Below are 7,580 nucleotides of genomic sequence, written 5' to 3'. Positions count from 1 at the left end.
TCTTGCGTGAGCAGTGGGAACAGGAGCTGCTTGAATACCCTGGGGAGTGGGAAGAGGAGCTGGCAGTGCAGGAGGAGCTTGAACTTGAGCTTGAGCTTGACGGGGACCAGTACAGAAGTTCGCGGGGAAGTGTCCGTAAAGGTTGTCGTGGACACAAAAGCGGCATGCGATCCCAACAGGATGATGATAAGTACAAGTAGGGCACAGAGGGTGCGGACCAGTGTATGCACGTTTTGCAAGAGGTGCATTGGTCACGGGTGCGGCTACTTGGCGGTTCTGGTTCTGGGGTTGAGCAAGGACAACATTGAGAGGAGCGGCGGTCAAAGCACAGTTCTTGATGTTGTTGTTCTTGCGCTTGCGGTGTGAAGATTTCGACCCTTGCGATGCGGCGGTCTCATGAGCGGGAGAAGTGGTGACTTGGTGGAGACTTTTGGTGGTGTTCTTGAAGTAACCAGCCCTAACTCTCTTATCATTAATTTCTGCAGCGAGTAGGTAAGTCTCTTCGATGGTGGTAGTCTTGGCGGCTTGCACGAAATCAGCAACACAATCAGGTAAAGCTCGAATATATTTCTTGATTGTGATGTCGGGAGTTGAGACTTGACAGGGACAGATGATTCTTAGCTACTTAAAGCGAGCAGTTAGACCAGCATTATCGCCACCTTCTTGCTTGATGTTCCAAAACTCGTCCTCCAGCTTCTAAAGCTCATGTGGGGGGACAGAATTCTTGTAACATTTGTGCTCTGTAAACACTGTACGATGTAGAACAATATCAATTATCAATGAAATGATGTGTTTTGTTCTCAATATTTGTGTATTTGTGTTTGATAATTTCACGTTTTGATTCTAGTTCGATTTCAATATTTTAATCGCTTTTTGGAAAGTTATACGCAAACTGTTACGTAAACTTAATCAGTGTAACGCGAAAAACACTCCGGAACAGTGACATAAGCTTAACATACCTCAAATAACCTTTACATAACTTAGAAATAAGTTTTGAAAGGTTTGGTGTGTCAATAACAAGCTTATTCAATCACAGGGACTATTTCCGACAAACTACGAAAATCTGCTGATTCGCATAGCGACGAATGCACCGGAACAAGATCATAAGCTATACAAACCATAAATAACCTTAACATATCTTAGAAATAAGCTTTGAGGGGTTTGGTATGCGAAAATGCGCTTATTTGATCAATAGGGACTAAAAGCGTCAAAAAGTGCATAAGTTTGCATTTACGCGCATATCTTACGTTCTGATCATAGCCGGACTTCCAAAAAATTTTGTTATCATTAAAATATTTTGTTTTAGTGATTGGAATGCAAAAATACCATTCGTCGTGTTGGTGCATCCGTCTGTCGACTTCGTCTTGTATCGAGTCTTCAATAGATCTAGATAGATTAGGGCTCGGAATCCAAAAAAATGGAATTGTAAGTGATTCTGCTTGAAATGACATCTAGTCATTTCAAGCGAAATCTCAAACATTCCTGATTCCGCTCAAAAGTAATAGTCCTGATTTTGCTTGAATTTATCTATGTGATTCTGCTTGAAACGTGTTCAAGCGGAATATGGTCGCCTATATATAGGGCTGTTGGAGCGAAATCAGTAACATGGTCTTCCAGTTTGCAACGAAGTGCTGCCGAAGTGTCGTCATGATTGTAAAAGGCTTTTATATCAATAATATCGACAAATTAAAGTGAATACAGCTGAAATAACATCAATACACTTGTTTCCGCCGCTTGTATTGATGAATTACTCTTCTGATCGACTCGTTCGGGTCTGAAAAAGGTGATTTTCAAAATCCCAAGTGCTAAACATGAAGAACAGGTTTGGATAAAGAGTGTGTGAAAATGATTGTATTTTTTCAAGTGGTTTTCAGAGAATAAATCATTTTGAATGTTTCCTGCAAATGGTTTCTAAATTTTAAATCCTTAAACTTTGAGAAACTTATGTGTGTGGTAGAGAATTTGCAGGTATGAAGAATTGACCAAAGTCAGCTTTCGATATCTGAGCAGATGAAGTGAATTTCCAGACTACGATCCTAGCACATTGAGAGGGGGAGTCTGAAGACATCAAGATAGAGATTGAGTAAGGATGCTTACAATGAAGAACACTTCGAAGAGAAGCACGAAGACTGATAAAGACTGAAGGTTTGACCATCGAAGACTCGACACTGAAGACTCCGTCAACATCCGAGGGGGAGTTTGTTGGTGCATCAGTCTGTCGACTTCGTCTTGTATCGAGTCTTGAATAGATCTTGATAGATTAGGGCTCGGAATCCAAAAAAATGGAATTGTAAGTGATTCCGCTTGAAATGACATCTAGTCATTTCAAGCGAAATCTCAAACATTCCTGATTCCGCTCAAAAGTAATAGTCATGATTTCGCTTGAGTTTATCTATGTGATTCCGCTTGAAACGTGTTCAAGCGGAATATGGTCGCCTATATATACGGGCTGTTGGAGCGAAATCAGTAACATGGTCTTCCGGTTTGCAACGAAGTGCTGCCGAAGTGTCGTCGTGATTGTAAAAGGCTTTTATGTCACACCCCGAAATATCAGAGCTGGCGTGACTGGACCGGTATCTTCATTGCACAGCGGAAGCAAAAAGCTAAGACTTCAAGAAATTGAACGCCTGCTAAGTACTCGAATCCACATGATTCTCCTATTCCAACCGTGCCATATCTTTGAAAAGTAACCTGAGAAAGAACATGCGAAAAATCAACATAAAGTTGAGCGAGTTCATAGTTTGTCTTGAAAAGATTTAAAATAAATCTTTTTGATAACCGGTTTTAAAGTTTTTGAGAAAATATAGTAAAATTATTTTCTTGGCATGATATATGAAAAACTGTGAGTCTAGCCCACAATAGTCTTTGTGCATTGCACGAGAGAGAGTGGGCCGAGCCCAAACGAACCTTTATAAGCAGGATCAGCGCGTCCTCTTACTTAGGTATAATTTAAAAAACGTTACCAAAGTTTGTAAATCCATGTATTTGTAAGTTTACATCAAATGAATCTTAAAAATATTTGAAAGTTCAGTTTATAAGTAGGTATGTAATGCGTCTATGAACATGTTGATCATTAATGTGTAGCTAAGACATTAATATGTGTGCCGACATAGGAAGCACTCAACCCGGTAGACGATTTAAGTGTCGATTCACTTCGACAGGGACACAAAAGCACTCTAAGTGGCCGCACAAGGACCGTGAGTGGGGCTCGCCCGTACCCGATAGATCTACCCCCTATTCCGTGGTCCTTAAAAGGATTAATGGTGCCTAAATTAGCGCCTATTCGCACGTGATCCAAGAGTTCATTCCATAGCTTAATCATACCCTAATTAATATGTATTTCAAAAGAAAAAGGGGGACAAAAACCTATTGGGTTGTCTCGTTGTTCGTACGCAGAACAACCCAGTCCCGTTGTAGTAACTAGGACATTCCTGTCACTAGTCATGAAAATCATGCACGTTTGCGAAAATACGCGTTTGTTTTGTAAAACCGGTATGTTTAGTATAAACCTTTCGTAAACCATTCGAGTTCGTTGAAATTCATTTGCAATATGGTTTATAAATATGTGTTTTCGTTCATCGAAATAGTGCTTTCTTTTGCAAAAACTTGCATGTCTTTCCACCCCCGAAAACATTTATAAAACTGTAAAAGCGTAAAAAGTGGGGGTTATGAACTCACCTGGATATTCCTTTGCAAAGCTAGCTTTGCGTGATTTCGTAGTGCCGTTCCAAGAACGTGAAGTAGCTAGCGTGCAACTATGACATTCCTACGAAGGAATACTTATAAGTTTCTAGTATAACAACGTAGTTAAACTACGTGTCCTAGCTCTACCGAGTCGTAAATAAAACGACTCTACGAAGGTGTTGTTTTGATTTAGAATAACCAAAGTGAATGACCGCGTAATCAAATCAAGACTTATTAGAATCATGTGAATTTAGAGACATTTTACATCAATAAGAACCCAACGGTTCAACTGAGTTTGTTCCAGAAGTGTCAAGCGAACGAAGCGTAGTGATACTATCACCAATGTGATTATGTTTACGAGGGTCCAACAAAAGAGGAATTTCGACCAATATAATCCCAAATGAACGTTCACAATATGCATTCAATACTTGAAACAACAAAATTTGCTACCAACGGAAACTTGCGTTGGTTGTTGTATGATTGAAACTTGAATCAACAAGCACAAATGGATAGTATCATGAAATGATTTGTCAACTATTGAACCAATAAATAAATAAGATACAATCAACATGTTGACATTGTTGAGTTGCAAGGATACACCGAAATGAAATACAACCGAACCTGGTGTATCATCGTCTTAATACATAATTGCATTACGACTATTTAAACGATGTGTCAAACGAAAAGCATAAATAGTTTCGCATGAAACGGCTGATCGTGATTAGCACAAGCTACAAGTTTATACCGACACCACAAGGTGTCGTATTGAATGAAACAACTCAATAATAGTGGTGACCGAACAAGGATCACCGTGTAAGAAATCAGATGAAGGTTCAACGAAGTAAAAACAAATCTCATAGGATTTTCAATTGATATTGAAACAACAACCCAATAATGTTCTCGATCGAAGATGAAAAGCAATGAACATCACAAAATGTTTGATTGATGTTGAAAGAATCGTTAAGAGGTACACCGAAATATGACATGAACTTGTGTACCATTATCTTAATACACGATTATATTAAGACTGCTTTAATATAATAATTCAGCAAAACGGATTTAATATAAATAAACAAATAAATAAATAACTAAATCCATACATGATGTGTGCAAACGAGATTAGCGCAAGCTTCAAATTTATGAGAACGTCACCACAAGGTGATCGTGATCAAGGAAACGATTCAATGAAGTCGAAGACCAAACAAGCCTGTTATGCTTAGAAGCAAATGAAGTGCTTGTTGGGATTATTTCAAATATGATGGCCTCAATCCATCATATGGAATATTGAATCGAATATATATTACGAGCAAGTTCGAACAATTGAACTTGGTTTAAACACAGTCCAACAATGGGTGCATGTATCAACCAGAAGATTTTGACATGGTTACAACGAAAACCATGTATGTGGCTTGAAAAGAAAAGAGTTTCAACGAGTTTCGTTGACTCGATATCAAAGAGTCAACATTATGCAATAATAAAGTTTATCTAGATCACAATGCAAGGAGTGAGTATAGCGAAATAATATTTGAACTTGATAAAGCAACAATTTCAAGTGGAGTCACATGCGTAACAAACAACGCATGTATAAATACGAATTAATCAAGAATGAAGCAAATGAGCATTCGCTATTATGTAAGAATATTTTTCTGATGCAATGATCATTAGGGGGAGTAGAAATATGAAAGTCTACTCACTATATGCAACAAGTTAGGATTTCAATAGAAAAAGTTTAAGGACTTTACCTGGAACTTCATGTGATAATCGGTTGTTAGATGACATTACCATGGAATGTCGAACATTGCGTATTTGCCATAAATGAAATAGGGGGGATGCGAAGACGTGTGACTTCGGTTGTAGCGCCAAACATTGTGAGTCTCTTCAGACTAAGTATTGACTGCTGGGGAATCTTGTTTTAACATACATTAGCGTGACTCATGTCATTTGCATTATCGCGTGGCAAATTGCCGCATTTCGATCCGTAGTTCTGTCATTCACGAAGTTAGCGTCGTTGTTGTCATCCCCAATCATGCCATCCAAAGGCCTTGCCTCAAAAGTCGTGTGTGATGTACTTCGACGTCCGCTGACGTATAGTTTAAGTTTCATGTATAGTTGCGCATTAGCGTTTCGTTCTACGTAGAATGTGATGTGCTCCGACATCCGTTAACGTAGAATGTGATGTGCTGTCACATCTCGGCCCAAAACAACTCGAATCCACCGCCGAATCCACCGTCGTGAGCGGCGGCGGCGCCGCCTGAACCCTTCGCCGCCTGAACCCTTCGCCGCCTGTCTTCGTCGGCAAAACTACCGTGCGCCGCCATCACAGTGATGGCCGGCCATCAACCGAAGGGGGGGTATATAACCAGAAAGGGGGGTGCTTGTCAGATCATCACGGCGCCGGAGATGGATTCCGGTGGCCGGTTGGGTCGAGAGAGAGGGAAGGAGCATACGGTTGTTTGTTTGTGTGAGTTAGGATGTGAGAAATGTATGGGTTTGGGTGGGGGTTTTGGGAGCCGTGAGTTTAGAAAGAGATATGGAGATGTTGTGAGTTGTGAAAGTGTCTACATGAAGGATGAGAAATTGTAAGTCAGTATTGTGATCTTGCAAAATATCTAGACACCATCATGGCACATAATAAACAATTACTCATGCCTTACCCTTAAAACATAATCAACAAGAAAATGGGTATGGGATGTGGTAGGGTCGTAGGCAAAGGGAGGGGGACGTATGGCTTGGTCACAAAAGTCAAACCAACTCTTCCTACTTATCCATTGATTAGGCTAATCAAGTTTAGTTTTCTTTCTATGTTAATTATCACTAATTATAGTATCATAGAGCTATTATATCACTAGATAATAATTAACCAGATACAAAAAAAAAAAAAAACACATAGTTTGGTGACAAAATATTAGTATGGAAGTTATTAATTTATAAAAAACACATACGAAATAAAATGGAAAATACGATACTTTTATATTCGTATTCTGTTTTCACACCGAACATATAGTAATGTCATAATTTTAATGTTCTAGGCATATTGGAATCGTGTCAGTATTTTTTTATAGTGCATCGGATAATCCACCAACGCTCGTTTTTTTATATACACTTTTATCGCTACACGATAAGATGATACCAAACGACATCAAGTGCGAACCCATGCATTTACCCGGACATTGCTAGACTTTATGGACCTAATTAATCATATAATTTAGTCTAAATGCATGTAATTAAATAAATAAATAGTGACTACGTCGTACGGATTAACCTAAAAATTTGCCGTTGTCACATTTTATATCAATAATATTGACAAATTAAAGTGAATACAGCTGAAATAACATCAATACACATGTTTCCGCCGCTTGTATTGATGAATTACTCTTCTGATCAACTCGTTCGGGTCTGAAAACGATCCTACACGTCACGTAATTTGGATCGTTTTCGCGTCCGTTCGAGTTTCGTCGTAATTGACCGAATAACGCGACCGTACGACCAAACGAACCGACATCGGAGACGTTTCCAAGCATATTTCAAGTCCCCTATGCTTTAACATCCTTGTAGAGCCTTGGAAATGGGATAACGGGGGTTAAACGTGTCAAAAATGAACTAAAGTGTGTGCAGGACCAAAGTTGACAAGTTCTGAAAGTCTGATGTAGGGGGTAGCGCTGCGCGATGCCTAATGGCTTTTGCCGTCGCGTGACGCGACGCCTACATCTGGACAGAAAGATTAGAAACAGCTGCTGCACTTGTTTTTGGCCATTGTTTATCATTCTTGTGGGTATTTTGAGTGGTTTTAATCCTATCCAAACACTTATATTGATCCTATGCTTGCTTGGGCAATACATAATACACTTGGCACCATCCTAGAGCTTCAATTCAACTATTAAAACCCCTCAAACCTG

This window comes from Helianthus annuus, chromosome 7, assembly GCF_002127325.2.
Source record: "Helianthus annuus cultivar XRQ/B chromosome 7, HanXRQr2.0-SUNRISE, whole genome shotgun sequence".
Taxonomy (NCBI): Eukaryota; Viridiplantae; Streptophyta; class Magnoliopsida; order Asterales; family Asteraceae; genus Helianthus; species Helianthus annuus.
Note: the sequence above shows the minus strand (reverse complement) of the source record.